Here is a 21,742-nt window from a genome sequence, read left to right as displayed (position 1 = left end):
GTGGCCCTCAGGACTCCTCAGTTGGCAGACCCTCCTGAGCCACTTACCAGCCCTGCTTTGCAATTTCCTTGGATGTTTTTGTTGGGCTGGGTTGTAACCTTGAACTCTGATAATTCAGGATGGAGGATACAAAGGGGTGTGTGAATGTTAAGAAACCTGCCTACTGTATTGTAAAAAGGTAAAATTCATATTAATTGTTCTGCTCACTTTTGCCTCTGGCATGTGGTCTCTGGAAAGTTGTCCAGACATAATGTGGCCCCTTGAGCTGAAAAAGCTTCAGCATCCTTGCTTTAGGATCTTTTTTGGGAAGCTGGCAAGGCAGAACTGTGCTCTAGTTTCTGCTCTTCTGTGGTTTCCAGCAATGAGTATTCAGAAGCATACCATAGGCAGACCATAGTCATCATGGCTATGAGCCACTGATAGCCTTTACTTCCATGAATTTGTCTAATTCTCTTTCAAAGCCATCCAAGTAAGTGGCCATCACTGCCTCCTTTCATTACTATCTAAAAATTATTCCTATGTATCATGTAATGAAGAAAGCTTGCCTTGACATGTGCCACTGATCTTTGAACTATCATTTCCCAATTAATTTCACTGTCCTTGTTGGCAAGAGGAAAAGTCAATAATGTAAAATGGTATTTTTCATCCTATTCTGGAGTTACATAATCTTGACCCACCTTCAGAGAAGTGAAGGATTTCTCAACTGTTAGCTACACTGACAAGCCAAGCTGATAAACCACTCTTGATTTCTCGATACAGAGCTGGCTCTCACAAATAATGAATAGACATATCGGCAGCATTTGACACTAAAATGTTTATCTGCCTCATGTCTCATCTTTGCAGTTCCATTTTGCACTCTGTCACGCTTCTGTTGTCACTTTAAGTACCATAGGAAATCACAATTCATTGCAGCACTGCAGAAATGAAGCTTATGCAAAATGAAACAGAACAACAGGCTGACTCCACTCTAAAGCACTCTTTGCATGGGAAGACTGAAGGATTGAGGACCAAAGCACCAAAAGAATGCACTCTGCTGTGTCAGTTTTTGCTGTCTTGAGAACTGGGATACAGCTAGTACATTTCCTGGAAAAACTGAAAGCTCTTTAACCTCAACAGACATGATGAAGAGAAGAAACAAAACACTCCCCCCAGCTAGCTAAGGAGAAGGGTTGACGTCTTATGGGTTTTAGAGCTCTAAAAAGAGCATGCTGGGAAGTCATGTTGAAACAAGCTATCATTCAAGCAGGGTTCTGATGAGCAGTAAGTTTCTCCAGAAAACTAGGGAAGCCTACATAGTGCCCTGCAGATGTTTTGAACTACAGCTTCCATCAGCCCAAGACAACTTAATTCCCATTTTATTGTTTGTTTTTAGAGCTACCAGCTGCATCCACCCAACAGTGCCTTTGGTAAGAATGGAGCAATTTGTCCCATGGCCCTCCATCCAGTGTGCTTTGAGGACATGTTCTGAACCTGAATCAAGGGAAGCACTTTCAAACTTGGTCTCTTTGGTCTGCTGGATTTCATGAAACACCTTCACTGGACAACAATGGCTCTCCTCATGCCTAGCCCTACCTTCACCATCCCTGTGGCTTAGGCTCCTGCAACTTCTCCATCTCAGTCCTCAAAACTCCCTTCTTGGCTGGCCATCTACTGATTTAGCAGATGGAAGGAGTGAACGGGGCACTGTTGAAAGCCTGCACAATGTTCTTTGCACACAAGCTAGTTTTAGGCCTGGCTGGCCTGGCATCTATGTTGTTTTTCTAGATTATTAATGGAAGTGTTTTTAATAACTGTTTTATTCATATCTATTTCTTATGCTGTGAAACCGCTCTGAGGTTGGAGAACATATGGTTGGAGAACAAATATATAAATAAATTACGTACTTCCTATGCTCACTGCCAGACACTATGTAGATTGACATGATCATGTTTTTCAGGGGTTGACAGTGATTATTATGCAGTTGTCTGATCCAATGATGGTTCTACTATGAGCTGCCTATCTAACATGCCAACCATTTGGGGGTAAATGGGCAACAGCTATTGATGGAAGTGATCATCATCTATCTATAGACTTAATGGCTTTTTAAAAAATCCAAGTGTGGACTGGAACATGTTTTTTTAGACAGTGTGTGTGTTTTCTTGCAGAGTTTCTTATTTGTTAGCGATTCCAGAAGAGCAGCTGGTTTAGTCTACAGCAACAAAAAGACAAAAGTGCTGTGGCCCAAGTAGTTAATGAGTCAGTCTCTAAGGTGTCGCGACTTCATTTGTCTTTTTAGCACTAATAAAATGGAGGTAAAATTGAAAGACTCAACATAGTTAATCCAGGTGGCACCAGGCCTTGCTGAATCTCTTCTCATTCATCTTACAACTAATCAAAACACGACTTCTAAGCATTGCCTTGGCTCATTACCCTGACTACGTCACCCACTTTCTTTGCTTTCCAGCTTCAGTGCTTTCCCATTTTCTGCAACAGCAAACACCCACCTCCTCCCTTTTGCTTTCTTGGTCCCTCACAGCTCCTTCCTCCACCTCACCTATGCTCTCCCTTAATGTGACTCAGCCAATAAGGCTGCCCTTTAATTGCCCCTCTCTCATTACATTTACAGGCAAACTCCTTTAATTGCATGTCTTAATGTGTATGAGAAGGGGTCAGTGTCTTAATACATCACGTCTTCAATGCTCCATGGTTTGATATGCTCAAAAGCATCTTGTTCATTTACAATATTTAGAAGCTGCCCTAGGACAAAAAGTGTGGCTAAGAACCAATAATAATAAAAGAACAATAACAACAGCAAACAGTGATACACATACAACTCAATCTTATATATATATATATGGCATTGGCACATCCTTTCACGTAAAAGTCTCTGGCCCAGAACAAAATGTTTATTACCAGGAGATGGTAGTTGCTCAGCAACTTTGGCTGCTCCCCCTAAGAAGAAAGCTCAATAACTGTGGTTGCTTCCCTTAATTTTTATTTTTATTTTTAAATTTGGGTGGGTGCTCAGCAAGTTCCACCACCTCTTTTTGTAGGGAAAAAAGCCCTTTAACACTGCGCTAAAGAGAAGAGCTTGGAACATCTGGATTATTTTCAGCCCTTAATTTCCAACTGCAGTATTCTTTTATGCTTTAAAAAGGTTTTAGAGGCAGACGTCTACAAATATTTTCAGCTACTCTAAACTGTAAGTTGCTTACTTGTTGTGGACACTATGTGAATGAATAAATAAAGCAACTCAGCAACCTGAGAACTTTTCAGCACATTAAGGTTGCAATTCTAGGTGCACTTACATGGAAGTAGATCCCATTAAACCTGTGTAGAACATTGCACTGTAAATAGCTCTTTAACAATTGATATACAAAGGTATCCAGTTTAATTTCAAATTACCTTGGGGTCCCTCAAAATGAAAGAGCTGAAATGGTTTATAAGACTTTTGAGAACCTTCCCCCCCCCATGCCCTGAGGACCAGCAGCAGTCACGTAGGTGGTGCCTTGTGAAGTAAGTAGGATAGTCATGTTCCCTACCTCACAGAGGACACTCATCTGTTTTGGCCCACAACTTTGTCCGTAACAATGCTGAGAGTACACCTTGCTTGCTTGCTTGGATGGAGGTGACAGCAGGGTGTGTGAGAGTGTGTCTAGAAACTAGCCTACTACACAAAGGCAACGTTTATATTCATTGCCCCACCCACTTTTGCCCCTAGTCCTACCTACCACGAGCATGTGACACCCCTCCCCCAAGAAGGTAGCTCAGAAGGGAATGCTGCTCCCAGGCTGAAAGAGGTTCCCCACCTCTTATTTTGTGTCCCATTTCTCAGTCGGTAGAGCATAAGACTCTTAATCTCAGGAACGTGGGTTCAAGCCCCACACTGAGCAAAATATTCCTGCATTGAAGGGGGTCGGACTAGATGATCCTCATGGTGCTTTCCAGCTCCACAAGTCTATGATTCTATTCTAACAGTGGCCAGCCAGATCTGGGAAGCCCATGGGCTGCATCTTAAGCCCCCCTTCACAGCTGTTTGCCTCCTACCCAGCAGCTGGTGTTCAGAGGCAACTTGACATTTTCATTAAGCTATCATGGCTAACAAGAAGAACATCGGAAGAGGAGTTCCATGGGACTACTTACAAATGACCATAAGTAATGCAAATGCTAATTTTCATCCCAAAGGGCTGGGGGAGTTCCATGGGACTGGGACTTAATAATGAAAAAATCTGTGCTGCTAACAGGTCTCTCTTTCCTTAAACGGATGCTTGTTTCTCTGATAATCCATGCTGTGCTGCAACAGGGGAGTGCTTAATGCATTTGTGTCGGGGAAGGCCTATTTATTCTGACAAACTTATCAACCTCCAGGGTGTTCTTCCACCATGGAACTGATTTTACATCTCATCCATTATCTAATAAGATGTGAAAACAGTTCACCATCTCACCCAGAGATCAGGCTTATTTCCACTGAAGGCAATGGGATGAGATCATTGTCCACAGAGTTCCTTTCAGCATATGAAAGAACATTGGAAGAAGCTTCAAACAGGACCAGCATACAAAACACACACACACAGAAAGTTCAAGTACAGCAAGCCTGCAGGGAAGATGCCAGCAAATATTTTCGTAAGGCAACCCACCACACAAATGTATTAGTTGAAAGCAGGCCTGTACAATGTTGTGACCCACGATACTGAACACTGCTACTCACTTGTGCACTTGGTGCACTGCTAAAAGCAGGTGCACTGCTAAAAGCAGGAAAATTTGTGACCACACAGCCATGTTGTAGGCTGTTATGTGGAAAAGTGGTATAGAAATACAGTGGTACTTCAGGTTACATACGCTTCAGGTTACATACACTTCAGGTTACAGACTCCGCTAACCCAGAAATAATGCTTCTTCAGGTTAAGAACTTTGCTTCAGGATGAGAACAGAAATCGTGTGGCGGCGCAGCAGCAGCAGGAGGCCCCATTAGCTAAAGTGGTGCTTCAGGTTAAGAACAGTTTCAGGTTAAGTACAGACCTCCGGAACGAATTAAGTACTTAACCAAGTTGCAGAGTTCTGCTTTAAAATGAGGGTGGATAACTGCAATTCATTGGTTAAGCTGCTATCAGGAGTAATTGGCTTAAGTTAAGCCAATGTAAATTACTCTTGACATTGGCTTAACTTAAACCAGTGTAAATTGAGATGGCTTTTTATATTTAGGATTGTTCTGCTAGTTGAGCTTTGAAACACTTTCTCCATATTGGGAACACCCACCACCCACTTTATCCCAACACTGGGAATTGCAACAGAACTTGGATTTCTGTGGAATAAGGTTATCTAATAATAAATATCAGAATTACATTACTGGGTGATTTGCAAATGGGTTTGGAAACCATTTACTACTAGAAACATTTACAAGAAGGTGGCACAAAGGTGTTCAAAACAAGGTTAAAGAAAATCACATGAATAAATGAAGTTTATAAAAATCTCCAAAATCTGAAAAGTATACCAGATCAGGAACACTGCTGCATAAATTGGAAGAGGTAGAAGAGACAGGGATTTTTGCACCACAGTTGTTATTAAAGCAGGGTTTTTGTAGCATTCTTCAAAGGAGCATGTTTGTAGAAAACAGCCCTGCCTAGACTGGTAGCGGCACAACAGCAGGAGTTTGGCAGGATGGTGGTGGGAAAGCAAGGAGTGGATTGTGTGTGGAGGGGAACAGAATGCATTTGCTCTGTTGTGGTTTCCTGGCACTGGAGGTGGCATCATGGTTACACCTTCTGAGAAAGGAGTTGGGGCTCTAATCTGCGTGGAAGGTGTGTCATCAAACGATACGCCTGGCTATCTATTTCTAAGTGGGTTAGTGGTGGTTGCTATAATTGCTCAGTGGTCAGGGGAAAGCATGCTGCCTATGCACAGAGGCGCCTTCTTTAGCATTACTTAATTGATATTTTTGTTTAAAAATTCTAACCATGAATATACCAACTGATCTAACTTTGACTAGTTCATTTATTGCTGGGCCTCAAAGTCATAAAATGGGAGCAATGCCACAAAACTTGTTTATGCTTAATTATGAAATGCTGAGCTATTTTTTTTAAAATGCAAATCCATTACCATCTTTACTGTATTTCAGTAAGACTACTGAAGGGTAGTTTTACAATGGGGAACATTCTCGTCTTCACCACTGCTGCAATTCAGAATTAATTTCCTTGAGAAAGGGACAAAAGTTCATTTATTAATTTGCTTATGTTATTCTGTAAAGTGCCACATATATTGATGGCATATACATCCATACATATATCTAGTTAATTACAATCTGTTGCTTGTCAGCATTTACAGGGTTATTCCAATAAAGCATGGACTCAGTCCTGACTGGGTATTTACAATAAAGGGAAGCTGCAAGGAGTCCACAATTAATCTTTGTTATTATGTTAACTATATATGAGAGCTGTTAGACAACTCAGTTATATTTCCTTTTCATTTGTGCCACTTTGATTACCAAAGATGTAATACTTCCACAGGAGGACACATGCTATATACTGGAATTGTTTTTAATATACATGGAATTGTCTTTAATAGTTTTTGCATGTAAAATTCTTTTTAATTGTTTTAAGTGTTGATGTTTCTACTTTGAGATCGTTTATGGGAAGTGATTCATGAATGGAATAAAATTAGTTAATATATAAATACACCCAGCCTAAAATGAGTGATTCTTTTTTCCAGAAGATGGCAGTAGTGGTACGTGAATCAATGTTTATGGGAAAGCTCAGCCAAGCTGAGGGAAAGTCATGCTGAACAGCCAGGACTCAGTCCAGGGTTACTAAAAGCTGATACACGCAAAACTGGTCCTGACAAGCCCATCTCATAAAGAGAAATGGTATTCAGATGTACCGGAACATATGAAAAGCAGGAAAGGCTGCCTCCTATTTCAAGGACACAGAGTCTTCTTAAGAAGGCTGAATGCGACAACAACTTTTTCAAAATGGGTATCCAGAGATTAAGATGCTAAGAATTAAATCACCATAAATTCAGATGCTTTGGCATTTCTCTCTGCCCTACCCTCTTCACCCACAACCTATCTCAGAGCAAGGGAAGAAAGCAATGGGAAAAGAACATTTCCAAAGCAGGAATAAATACATTACTTTTGCCATTTTCTTTATGGCAGCTTGAGCTGTCACTACAACCCAAGTTGTGGCTTGCATTGCTGCCTCTGAAAAGCGCTCTCCAGTGGTGCTGTCAGGGCAAGACTCTGAGGCTGGATCCAGACACATCAAAGAAGCGTTTCGGTTAAACACGTAAATTTAAACAAGGAAAACAGGTAGAGAAAAACGGGGCTCCACAGCGCCATCTGGTGGTACAATGTTATATTGTGTATACAACGCATATAAATCGCTTTTTCTTTACCAATCTAGCTGAGCCCTGAGACAGACATCTAGAGACACATTTAGCAGAACAAGCAGGAAGGCCCTTAAACATAGCAAGGCTGGCTTACAACATTTTGAAGTAAATTAAGTCATATACATTACCATCTAAAGAGCCACTTATCATAAAACTACCAAGTCCAGAGTCTAACATTATCTAATTGTACCGCTGGTGCACTCTCCTTACTAAAAAGGAGATGTAGCTACTTGGATAGGCAGCTGGAGAACAGAGCATGAAGGAAGAGCTATGAGTGGAGGGAGGGAGCCTCTTCCCATCCTCTGGACCCCTTGGGAAACTCAACAAACCTGCTGGACCTTGACCTGGGTGTGGAGAGGGCAAGTAAATGGGACACAGCTGAGGGCAGCCTGAGGAAGTACCATCACTTTGGGAGTCCATAGTGAGGGTGATATCCGCTTTGCCAGGAACTATTCTTGTTGTGAGACTTTTATGGGTGAGCTCCCAGATCCCAGAGGCTGAGAGGGAGGGTATGTCAGAATGAAAATATGTGTGTACACACACACAGTGCTTTTTTCTAAAAAAAAATTGTTAAGAGGTACTCTCATTTTCCTACTCATATTGAAATACTGCCACTCAATGAGACCAAACTTAAGATTCACAAAATGTTTAGGGGTATGCGCCCCGCTGCGCCCCCCCAGAAAAAAGCACTGTGTATACGTGTGTGTGTGTGTGTGTGTGTGTAACTGTAATTTTGTATCTGAAGAACTGCGTATGCACACGAAAGCTCATTCCAAGAACAAACTTAGTTGGTCTCTAAGGTGCTACTGGAAGGAAATTTTGTGTGTGTGTGTGTAATATTTTGTTTAAGTTGTTTGCTGTTGCTTCAATTTTCTGTACGCTGCTTACAGATATTTTTAATATATTAAGCAGTATAGAAATTAAATCATCATCGCCATCATCATCACTGGCAAAGAATGTATTGGGAAGACTCTGAGGAGAAGTGAAAGAGAAGAGCTGCCTTGTCCAACTGGGATAGTCACTGCCAGTAGTGATTTTATGCTCTGGCATTTCAATAGCAGGGACAGCCCATCTATTAGACAAAGTAAAGCCATTTGCTTCAGGTGGCAGATATGACTCCCTCCCCCACCATTGCACGGCTGCAGCTGCGGGTGAGAGTACAGTTGCGGTGACAGGGATGGCAGAGGCATAAGTGTGATAGTGGGGACCTGGATCTGCAGGGTATGTGTGTCACCTTTTGGTCTGATCCTATGCACCTGGAAAAGTGAAAGACTCCTGCAAATGTAAAGACTTCTGAGGTCAGAATTCACATTCAAGGCCTTTGCTTCCTTCACTGATCTCTCATAGAGGACTTTTTCTCATCATCTCTATTGCATGTTTTTTGTTGAGATAAGCCACTTCTTTATTATTTGTGTTGCAACAACAGAAACACTCCTTTTCAACATAGTTTCCATAACTAGCAGAAGGGCAGGAGGGGAAAGAGCTGATTATGCCCATAGAGAATAGGTTTATGATTCCGCCCCCCAAACTATGATTTAGGAGATTTGCAGCCTAGTCCCAATCATATTCCATGGGACTTAGTTTTGGAGACTCGCTAAGTATTCTTAGGATTTAAGGCTTAGTGTAAATTCCAGTTTCACTCATCTAATTATCTCCACGTGAATCATTAATATGTGTGTCCAGCTCAATCCTTCTGTGGTTTGTTGTTCTGAAGTTTGAGTTCTTATTTATCTGGCTCACATACAGTCAGGTATTTCACCATCTCCCCAGTTTCAGGCTTCCCTGCACAGCTCAGAGGCCCATTGAGCTGATAAACACCATGATTACATTTCTGCAGTAAAATAATTATTTTCGGAACTCAAATGATTCTGGCCATAATAAATCAACATCTATTGTCAATACAAACTGCTTCCCTAGCAAGAAGCCAATCCTCAAAAATCTATCAAAACTTATTGTAAGAGCTTGCTGTTTTCCTGCCTTTATTCTGGATTTCTTGAAATTCCTACCAGTCACCCAGCTCTACAGGGGCATCTCTGTATATTGTCTTTTCATTCAGCACAGCAGTCTATATATTCTCCATCAATGGCTCACAGTCACAAACAGATGACAAGCCATTGGACCAGATATAGGAGGCCAATTCCTCATTCCCTTGTGCCTGGCAAGGGCACTTCTCCACAGTCTGCTCATGTCTTGGTACATCATCTCTCTCTGTGTCTGTTTCCAGACTCTTGCCATTGAAGGCAGGCAGAAAGTCCATCCCAGACAACTAATGAAATGTGGTGTTTCACCTCCAGCAGATGGTAAAAACAGAATATTGTGTGAATGAGTACATCTTAAACTTACCATCATTTAATTAGTTTCCAAATTAAGGTATCAGGTCAGTTTTAGGAAATCTCTTTATGACCACATACCACAGTAAATACAGTGTTTACCTCCAAACAGATTGCAGATCAGGAAGCTGATTCAACACAAATTATTATTATGATGGCATTGGTTTTCTACTGGTAGGTCAATCAATGTCCACTATTAGGTTGTTGCTAACGGTAGCACAACCACTGTACACATATATGTAAAAAAATATAACTATAAAAAAATAGTTCCCAAATGCATATTTGGGCTTATGATAGGCTACGGCTGCCAAATGTCTGGAAATTCCCGGGCCTTTGTCCGGATTTTCACTTTTTTGAAAAATGGCAACCCTGTGATAGGCCTTCAGTTGAAAAGGTTGAATACTGGTGTTTCAAGGCATCAGTGTGGCTGATTCTGAAATTCCTTTTCCGTGGTTTGAATGCCATGTGGCTAGGGATGGTGCAGGAATGGCACACACTCCCAGTGAGAAATGGACATAAATTTCCCTAGGGCTCTCTTCAGTCCCAGCCTTTGGGAATGGATTTTTGGTGACAATCATAATGGTACTGAGACGTGCAATGAAAAATGATCTATGTTACTGGAACACACATGCATGTTTTAAAACGTCATCATAAAACTGGAGTCTATCCATTTATTTAATTGCACAGGGTGGCAAAAAGCCAAGTTTGATAATTAGATCTTGTTCTGATTATGTCCCATTACTTCTTAGATACAGCCTATGCTGGCCAGGCCTTCAGGTGATGGGCGTTATCAGAACTTCATTGATGGACCCAAAAAATACTTTCAAAATGAATGTAAACGCTTTCTACCATAAGGTTAGCTGCTGAATTAACATTAAATGTTAGTAGTTCACACTGAAAATGGGAATAAAAGCACATAGCTGTGGGCTGCCCTTGCAGAAGCATTGTTGCTATTTGTTTGGGAGAGATTACCTGGCATATCTCATCATGTACACTTACAGCACTATGCGTAAATTAAACAATAACAAGCTGAAACATAATCCAGAGTCTATCATCATAAACTCCTGAACGTGTATACGAGTAGATAATTAAGCAAGAAGGAAAGAGGGGGGAGGATATAAGAAGCTTAGGCTCTTCCTAGTTTTATTTAGATAAAAAACAGCTGGAGGAAGCTGCTGGTCTGCATTGAATCCCTGCTACACGCGCCAAAATACCTGTGTTCACATTGATTGTGCTTAGAAATTACCCCATACTCTTTGCATAATGGAGCAGGAAAAGTGTAAAGCAAAGGGCAACTGATAAAGTGTTTTGCCCAATGCATGATGTGCTTGCAAAAAATGATAAGCCAACTTTTTAAGTTTGGGTTTTTACTAAAAAAAAACCTACTAAAAACTTATTTCTTTTTTAAACACTTTAAAATCGAAAACATATTCTTCAATAGGTTTCTATTGTTATTCCAAAGGCAACCTAGAATTTGCGAAGGACAAGTTGTCCTTACGATTAGCATGAATGAGCCAAAGTTAAGCAAATTAAAACACCATTCCTTTCAAATGAAGAACTTTTGCATAGGCTTACGTCCCTTCACTAAAACCAATAGGATTAAATAATTATTCATTTTTGACTGGATCATGCTAAAAAAAAAAAAAAAAGTGGTTTAGAGATTGTAAAGCTTTTCACAATCCTGACTATAGCTTAAATCCATCAATCATGAACCACCAGAGTTGGGATCTTCAAGCGAAGTTCTGAAGAAAGTTCCTGTACTTAGAAACTTCCCCTTGATAGGGACCCTGATAAGAACCCTAACACAAATTGTGCTCTAAGTACTGAAAGAGGTTGTATTTTAACCACTGGAGATGGAGGGCTTAAAAAAATAAACCAAAACCCAAAGAACTCTGTTCTTCTAATAGATAAATATTTGAGTTGTTGTTTTCTTTATTTTTTAACTGTGGTACATTTCATCATTGCTGTTTTGATTTTAACTGGCATTGTGAGCTGCCCTGGGGTAGTGTATGAACGCCATAATAAAATAAAATATCTGTGTTCTCTACTGTAAGGCGTGACTGCAAAAATTTCCTTTTCTACACAACTACTTGAGGTACAGGAACCCTGTCCATGGTAGTATCTGAAGATTTAAACTTTAGACATACATCAGAATGGCTGATGTACAAAAAGTTATGCTAAGAGCAGGCACATTGAAAGTAATAGATTTAAGTCCAATGATTTCAAAAGAGCTACTCTGAGTATGACATCACCTAATATATTTCAAATATCAGTTTGATTAAAAATGTCATGTTAAGAAACCCTTTTGCATACTGGGTTGGATGCAGATTAAGTTACTAACACTGGGTCCTATTGAAATCAATGTAAAAAGTAGCCATGACCACAATTTTGAAGTCCCATTGATTTCACTAGGAACTAAGTGAGTCTAGAGTCAACTCATTTTCACCAAAATTATTCAAGATGGTATGAATAAATGTACCATGGGAATTGGTGAGGTCTTTGCCCTTAGATAATAAATAATAAAAGTCGTGTTGTTCAAAATACCATTCTGGATACAAATCCTTCCAACGTGGCTTACAGTAAAACATAAAACAATAATTAAACATTATTTTCCTATAACATTATTCATAGCATTATCTCTGTGGCACTCATGAAGAAGTTCTTAAAGGGTCAACTAATAAACTTGTTATCCCAGAGTTATACCTTCCTACAAAAATACCTTAGTCTCTTCCATAGCAATGACCACATAGAGACTTAGTCATGCTTAGAGCAATCACAGTAAAACCAGTTGAAGTTTAGTCATGTCTAACTTAAATATCATTGATTTCAGTGGGTCTTCTCTAAGAATGACTAAGGTTGCAATCCATTTGAATTGAACAGGATTGCACTATACATCTGGATCCAGCCCTGTAATCCCATTGAATGACCCATCATTCCACAATCTCTGGTCTACATTGCAAGAATATATATCTCTTTACTCCTGGTAGACAGAGTCAAAGCTGCAGATGTAGGTGTCAATTCAAAAGTACCTAAGAGCATACCTGAAAGCACATGAGCTACTCCACTGGTGATATTAAACTTTACCAGAATAAGGAAGATTAATTTCAAGCAGGGTGTATTGGAGTCAGCTTCCAAAACAACAAGTAAATTGCCTGAAGGAGACTGTTGCAAAGCCTACAATTAAGGACTGACTAACAGCCAAATTCTGTGCAAAGTTTGGTGCACTTGAGACCTTTAATTTCAATGGGTTTAGGCATGCCTAACTCTGAACAATATTGGAATGTAAATGATCTGCAAGTCCATGTAAATCTCAAGCTTCCACATTTACCTCTTCCTTGAGGGGAATTTTCACCAGCCTGTTACAGAGTTATATAACTGAATGTTACTATTTAATATTGGATTGTCTCCTTAGGAAGACAGAAGCTGCTCTCTCTATGCTTTTAGAAACAAGCACTATACCTTCCCATACATCTTTTCCATTATGTGCATCTGATATCTGAAGGATATGCATCTTTGCACTCTGAACTCTAGACAATAAGAAAAGCCAAAAGCATTTTTAAGTACCATTCTTTTGAGAACCTGACAGAAAGCCGGTCCATCAAACCTGGATGCAAGAAGACTTGACAAGGCATGTGTTATTCTAAGATAAAACATGCCTTGTGGGCGTTGTGAACTATGAGGTAAAGCCAAATGCCTTCAGTGACCTGCAAGTGTTATCTTATAGTAACACACACATGCCTAGCGGAGACATACCAAATGAGAAAATAGCCTCAAACTTTCAAAAATTAAATGACTTTTATTAATCAGCTAAACAAAAGGAATAAGGGGCATAATAATTACATGGCCAGGAAAGAGCAAATAGCTCGTGAAATGCTTCATTCAAGGATTATTGAAGAGGATAATAGGGAGGTCACAGGTGAGCAGAATGAAATGTCAGGTGTGTTTTTTATGCTATCCTAGCATAAAAATTCTCCCCAAAGGTCCATCATTAAATCATAAGAGAAATGGCAAGATGGATAGATTAGAATAAATTTTAATTTGTCCATTTAAATGTTCTTTTACCGAATCAAATTATATTCTCTCTCACACACACATATACACACACATTCATTCACACTTTAGTTTTGCCAGGTTTCATTCTTGAAGGACCCAAGCTAAGGCTACAGTGATTTTATTCATTCATTCATTCAATTTATTAAATCTGTATTCCATGTAACTCATTATTTGTTCCTGTTCTGACAGCAATCTCAAGGTGGATTCAAATTTTACGTTATGAAGGACTGCAGATGATGTAAGACTTGGGTAACATTCTGAATCTCTGCTAATAACGTCCTAAGCACAGACACATACATCTCCACTGATTGTGAAATTTATGTCCCCAAGATGTCTTAGTAAAACACAGATCTTAACATGAGTGAGCTTTATGGTGGTGTTCACCTTTTTGATCATGTAATGTGGCAACATATTGAGAATGGAGGAACTAATTTACTCCAAGGAAAACCAAATAATTTTTTGCCCTTTCAACAATTAATGTTTTTCTGGCTCTTGGCTGTGTTGGTTTGTCTGTTATTCTTTTTCGAAAGCAAGTGAAGTCCACAATACGGATGACTGTATTTCCAGTGTACCATGACTAGTGCCTTATATAACAATAACATCGCTTCCAAAGCTTTGGTTCTCATTGTTTACCCTACCAATGCAATCTAACATCTGATTTACTTTCAGCATCACAGCTGTATTTTAATCCAAGTGCTTTAGGGAGTTTTCTACAAACAAATCCCAAATCTCTCTCCTATTTAATAATCCCTATTCCACTCTGGCAAATACCACCCCCCCATGTGTGCTGATTAGTGAGGTATCTGGGTGTAAATAATGGTTTATTCTGTTTCAGTCTCTTCATCATTTCTACTGATTCATTTGCAACCATGCCACGGGCCACTGTCTATAGCATCACAATTCCTTACAAGTGACTGAATTATGATGTCACAAACAACTGTGGTATCTCCGAGACATGCAGTCCTGAAGGAAAGAAAAAAAGAACGCGAAAAATGAATGATGTCCTTTTGTTATCGGTTCATGTACTTATTACCAAGGACTATCCTAAATAGTAGTTTTGGGATTATAGATTTTCACAACAGAAAAATGAGATATTCAGGATGACTATATAAATCTTTGATATGACCATATCAGTATCTGCTATGACTGTCATTATACAGAAGAACAAACAAAAGGTTGTTGATACATAGCTTGAGTAAAGAAGCTTTACACTGTGCCGGACAGTTGGTTCACTTGCCCTCTGTTCTTCTTCAGTAACTTAGATGTTTCTCAGCCCTGCAACTTAAGATCACCACCCTGCCCCCTTTTGTAAATGGGAGGTGCCAAGGACTGGACCTGAGTCTTCTATGTGCAAAACTTGTGTTCTCTACCACTGAGCCATGCTATCTGCAAACATTAAGCAGCATAAATATGCTGAAGTAGGAGGACTAAACTTGAAGTGTGTCTAATCCACTGTGAATTTTCCTCTGCTTCCCTGGCTCTTGCCCACCAAAGCAGCAAAGAGTTAATGGACATTATCAGAGCACATACTTAGGCTGCTGAAGACTTGGGAGACACAAAGCTAGAGAATAGTAGGCTTTTGCCAAGTTTCCGGGTGCCTACTCCCCAAACCTAGTGGTTACAGAGCACTGTCAGAGCAACTCCTCAGGCTCAGTGCTATGGAGGAGTGAGTGGTGTCCATGTTTGTGTGTGGGTGGTAGAGGAATGGAGCTTTTAGAAAGCTTCTGTGGCTTTTTTGATAGCTCCCACTTTGTCATCATTCGCCCACATAAGCACTGAGGATACATCACAGAGCCCTTTGTCTTCATGCTAAAACACCAGGAAGCGGAGCCCTGTTCAGAACAAAGTGTGGGGACACGATGTGGACTGTACATGCTATTTGTGGTACCATTCAGATACAAAGCACACACACAAATTCAGCTGGTGCACACATAGCCTAAGAATACAAATGGCTTTTAGGAAGCCTAAAACATCAATGACAACATGCAGAGCAGAAATTAAGAACCAGGGGAAAAAATTCAGAGCTGTAAACCAATTCCCTTCCATAGTCAGTTGGAAATTATACAGCCTTCAGTACTGGCTTAAAGAAAGCGGCTGCTGGCAACAGCATGCTGCTTCTTTTCCCATTACCAGGGCTCTTACAGTTCTCCCAGATCAATAGAACCGCTATGTATCTTAATAAATCTGAGTAACACAGCCACTCTCATAAAGTTGACCTCCATCTTGCATTTCTGCAAGCATGCTGAACTGAAAAAGTATGGAGGGTTTCCCCCTTTTTTGGGGGGGGGAGGGGAATCTGAAACAGTGAGATTAAGCTATTTGAGGCCATGGGTGAAATAAGCCAGAAAAGGCGGCTACATGTTTAGATACAGGTTTTCCATGGATCCTCCTAAGCCTGAGAACATGTTTTGTTTTCATAGCTTATCATCTCTCTCACTTTACAGTTTGTTAACATGAAAGGCTTTGAAGTATGATTAACATCCTTTGGAAAAAACTGTTTGGTATCCCAGTCCTAAAGACATGCACAGCTCCAATGACACAAAAATGGCCAAACCCAAGGCCATGAGCCACTGAGATACTTGTCTCAGGCAGCAGTTTGAGAGGGGCAGTGGAATGCATGTCTCCCCCACCTAAGCCCTACACCCCCCCCCCCCGGCTGCCAGGATGAGTCCACCCCCTTGCCAGCCACTACCATGCCACTGTGGTTAAGCCTGCAGTTGGCTTTCTTGTGGTGCCTGCAGCAAGTAGCGACTTGTGGCATTGTGTGGTGCAGTGACAACAGTTTCTGTCTCGTCTCAGATGGCAAAATGTTTTGGGGTCCACCCTGGCCCAACCCATCTGGCCATGCTGTCATTTTCATTTGCACTATTGAAAGCTGTTTCATGCTGCTTTAAACAGCCATGGCTTTCCTCAAAGAATCCTGGGGACTGCAGTTTTTTATGGGTACTGAGAGTTGTTAGTAGACACTGCACTTCCCAGACAGATTTAACAATCAATCCCTGTTCCCAGGGAACTTGGGGAATCATAGCGCTGTGAGAGGACTAGGGTTCTCCTAAATATCTCAGCACCCTTAACAAACTATAGTTCCCAGGACACTTTGGGGGAAGCCAGGACTAAGTGGCATGGTGCTGTGGTCTAAACCACTGAGCCTCTTGGGGTTGCTGATCAGAATGGTAGCAGTTCAAATCTATGCAACGGGGTGAGCTCCTGTTGCTCTGTCCCAGCTCCTGCCAGCCTAGCAGTTTGAAAGCACGTCTGTGCAAGTAGATAAACAGGTACTGCTGTGGTGGGAAGGTAAACAGCATTTCCGTGCGCTCTGGTTTCCATCACAGTGTTCTGTTGCACCATAAGCGGTTTAGTCCTGCTGGCCACATGACCCAGAAAGCTGTCTGCGGACAAATGCCAGCTCCCTCAGCCTGAAAAGCAAGATGAGCGCCGCACCCCATAGTAGCCTTTGACTGGACTTAACCATCCAGGGGTACTTTACCTTTACCTTTTTTTTTACTGCCTTAAATGTATAATGCAGATGCAGCATCAGTCTCATTATGATAGGTCACTCCTACAGGTGGAAATTTATTTGACACCAACATGGGATGGCACAAACATAAGCTTGTTTTCGTTGAAGAAGTCTATATGGAAAACCTATGTTTTAGCAAGCTTTTTGTTTCTCTGGGGCTTATTACACCTATAAGCCCTCAAGCATCCTGCCTGCTGATGTGACAGCTCCCTCCTTTTCTTTTCTTTGCTTGCCTTGTAAGTGAAGAGCTGAACTCTAGCTCTTTATTTAATCTTATTTACACCTAGGGAAGGCGCAAACATTTTTTTTAATAACTCTGCCCCCTGTTTGAGAACCCCTGCATAAAAGTAAATATGCAACACGCTGAGATGAAGAGAGGATTGAAGTGAGAGCGGCCACATCAAATGTTTTTCATCATCGTTGACTTTGCTTCTTGAGCCTATCACAAGAAGCAGGTTTTAACTAGAGCACCCCCTGAAAACTGGACACTTTTGCTACTCAGACTCCTCTGTATAATGAATGTTATTGGAAGTGTCAGCTACGAGAATACATCGTGCAGTTAATTACTGTATTCATTGACCTTTTGACTTCTCTTAGAAGAATACAGATCAAACTGTAAGTTAAATGAGCTAGGCTGAACTTTAAAGGGATATCTTTCTTTCAGCAGCATCCATGTTGCACTGCAGAAGTACCACATATTGTTTGAATAAGAATCTCTTCTTTTTTCCTCTGCCTCTCCCCCACTCCCCAAATCAAGCAATCTTTTTCAGATGAAGCTCAAGGCTGAAAAGGCATGAAAGGCAAATTACTCCTTTCATCCACCAGAGGATGGTCTCTGTAGATCAAAATATCAGCCGAGCACCGTGGTGGAATTCTATAGTTGCCAAAGATTACATTATGCATGGGCTGTAAATTAATGGACTTTGGTTTTAAATACTCACTCGCTTATCATTCACAGAAAATTAAACTCACTCCAAGAAGGAGAGAGGCATACGAGATACGTTCTTTCTTCTGCCTGAGAATATTTGACAGCTCCACTGATTTAATGACACCCGGCCTGTCATTTCCCATAACTACTGTCACTACCGCAGCTGCTGCTATCACCTGCATCTTACATAATGCACTGATCACACTGTTAATGAAACCATATGGATGCACTAGGCTTCAGGTGACACATCACTACATGGGAAGATTTCCAGTTCCTTCACTCGTGGGATCCTGTCACCTAGACATGCCTTTAGCTTCTCAAAATCAATAGAATTCTAGCCGTATTATTTATTTATTTTTTGAATAGCTAATAAGAGTGGCCTTGATGGATCAGACCAAAGACCTATCTAGTTCAGCTGCCTATTTCCTACCGTGGCCAACCAGATAGGAAACTGCTGGCACATTTGCATAGTTGTTCCCCAGCAACTGATTTTCAGATAAGTTGCTTCTGATCCTGGACCATGAAGCAGCTTTACTTGAGGCTGGTGGTTGCACGTTGCCAAGACATTTATGGGGTGGGAGGAATCCTGATGTTGATTTGGGACAAATGCTGCGTGGGTACATGATTGCTTCCCACCTGCACAACCAGCACATTTGTAAACCGACAACACAAAAACACCACAAGTTTTCATTATTCTATCTCCTCTTCTTATGAGGCCTTTTTTTGATACTCACAACAAAACTTCAGGACTCTCTTCTGAGACAGATGAATGTTACCCTGTCTGAGGGCCGATCTTTTGCTCTAATGTCTCTCAGCAAGGACTCCAAGTAAGCTTGCCAACCCTGGTTTAAGCTGTTACTGGCTTATGTTGGTGCTGTTATATTTGCTGCTGCTTTTTTTTTGAATATGGATTTCTCTCATGTTTTTGTGCTGTTTTAACTGATTTTTTAAATTGTTAACTGAATTTCATTGTTTTTATTGTTGTATGTAAATAAGCAAACGTCTGCCCTGGAAATGGCTACCACTTGGTAAACTGAGAAGTATTTGCCGGTATTTGTTAGCCTAGCTTGCATCTTCCTGAGTGGGGGGGGGGCTTTCAAAAACAAAGCTGCATGGGTGGCAACTATAACAGTTAAGAAAATGAAACTGCAAGAGATTGGCAAATAATATCACCTGGCTCTGCAGCGCAATGGGTGGCATTACAATCTATCCAAGTTCTTGCAATAGTCCAAAAATGAAGACAAAGCCCTGCCTGAATCCCACTGTACAAAATGTTCTTTTATCAATGTTCTTTTATAAAGAAGAGTTTCACATCCTCACCTCAGGCCAGTTTGCAAAGCTTACTAAGTTTACTGCTGGCATGTATTTTCATTTTCTTTTATGAGCCACAACAGAGAGAGAGAGAGAAAAGAAGATGAGCCCTGCTAAAATCTGATGTCCATGTGCATCACCCTATCCTCTAGTGGCCCAGCATATAACACTCCATTCAATATAGCTGTAGTATTACCATAAATAGAGGATGACAAATATTTGGAGTAAAACTATCTAACATGAATGCCCAATATGTACATATTTTATTTCACTTTTGCAAAAATCGGCCTGAACACACAAAGGAGCACTGCAGCCTCCCAAAAAACAGATTCTTTCCTTCATCTGACATGTTCTTATCTCCCAGCACCCCCAGTTTGATTCCCCCTCCCCAATAAGCAATTCTTTATGCACATAAAGAACACACACACACACAGCGGAGTACCTGTAACTGCATAACTTTTAAGTCAAGACACTCCTGAAACCAGATTAGGAGCCACAGTCAATTTGTTCTCCAGGTATGAATTAAAAATTCATTAGCACAGCACTGATTAATGCTTCCCCCCAGCTATTTAAGACGGCATGGCTTCCCTGCAACTCTCTTCAAATTTAGCATCTTATTAAGTGAAGTCTCTGAGAGGTATCCTGTCAGCGAGAAAGTCCTTGACACATCAAGAGCTGTAGCATCCCAGAAAGCAGCTGACAGAACCTTGGGAACAGGAAGATTTTTAATTTACAGCTACCTTACCTTGGGTAGACTTGGTACTTCCTCTGAGAAATTGAAACAAATACTTTATTAAACTCAAGTCTTAGTCTTTGAAGTTGGATTTCATTTTGCAAGGCTTAGGAGCCATGATTAAGATAGGTCTTTAAAATTACCTGTGTTTGAATGTGTATGTGTATGTGTGTGTGTGTGTGTGTGTGAGAGAGAGAGAGAGAGAGAGAGAGAGAGAGAGAGAGAGAGAACCCTATGGCCTTATAGATGCTTCTGGGTTACAGATCCTGATCATCCATGATTATAAAATAAACAAAAGACAGATTTTAGTTATGATCATAGCAGGCTAGACTGCTCTCTTCCTAACTTAGTCAGTTGACATTAGAGGCAAAGAGCACAATACAATCACTAGGCTGCCCATTGTTGAGTTTACTCTGTCAAGTCAAAATGTAACAGTAGCTGGGTTCAGGGTCAGGGTCAAGACTTCAGGGGGCCATTGGCATGGATCTCCCAATACCTACCTAGGCTGAGGAATTTCATTTTGGGTAAATTAAAAAGACAGGCAACCACTGTGGATGGCAGCCAAGCTTGGCTCCCTTTCAAAAGTGGCACCACTACCTGCTAAAATGACTATCTGGGGGAATCTAGTGAGGAAGGTGGTAAAAGGTACCACATTTGGGTCAGGCCAGTGAGCTGATGGGCAGTGGTGGAGCTGCATGCTCCGGCATCGGGAGCGGAGAACAAGTGGGCGAGTGGTCGGTGCGTGTCCCAGGAGGCGTGGTGCACTGCCTGCGGGGGCGTGGCACGCGTCCTGGGGGGCAGCCGCGATGGCACCCCACCCAGGATGGTACCCAGAGCAGGCCACTCTCCCCGCCCCCACCTTCCTATGCCAGTGCTGATGGGGCCTGTAGCCAGTGCCTGATTTGGATACTGCTGGCACCAGGCCTGCCTTGACTGTTGCAGCTATGTACCTTTAAATTATTTTCGCATACTAGTATGCAGGGATTTTTTTCATCCAGAACTCTCCAGAACTCAGTTCTGGCACCTCTCAGGTGGGCACCATTGCCATTATAAAAGAACAAGGGAAGAATTCATGGTGAGTTCTGGAACCTCTTTTTCAAGAAAATAGCACTGCAACATTTAATGTGACATTTAATTCTCAGAAACTTACCTTCTGAACAACATGAAAAAATTACCCCCAAAATGGATAAATATATGTGAAAGGATGCCACTATTTCTCTTGTTTCTTAACTGGACAGTGATCACAGGATTTAAGGGGCAGACTCTGTTACAAAACTGGTGGACAATGTCCCTCTTATATGAACCTTTCAAATTTTCAAACCAAGGATGGCCTCTCAACTATAATTCTCTTCACAGCTGAAAGATGAGGCTATGCAAGTATCTTCCTATTTCTATCAAAATTACTTCTTTGGGTTGTCTCTAGCAGGCTTGCTGTATTCACCAAATGGGAGAAATTCCACTCTACTTCTTTATCAGAGATTGTTGGAACAAAGAAGCAACAATCTTACACT

The 21,742-nt window shown here is 41.0% G+C and overlaps 1 protein-coding gene across 3 annotated transcripts in view; it reads right to left on the bottom strand.

Annotated features, from left to right (window-relative positions):
• The window catches only part of PRKN (parkin RBR E3 ubiquitin protein ligase), a 638,032-nt gene that overhangs the window by 14,601 nt on the left and 601,689 nt on the right, over positions 1-21,742 (bottom strand). The window lies entirely within an intron of this gene.

This window comes from Podarcis cretensis (genome assembly GCF_951804945.1).
Source record: "Podarcis cretensis genome assembly, chromosome: 3".
Taxonomy (NCBI): Eukaryota; Metazoa; Chordata; class Lepidosauria; order Squamata; family Lacertidae; genus Podarcis; species Podarcis cretensis.
This window is presented reverse-complemented; position numbering and strand designations above follow the sequence as displayed.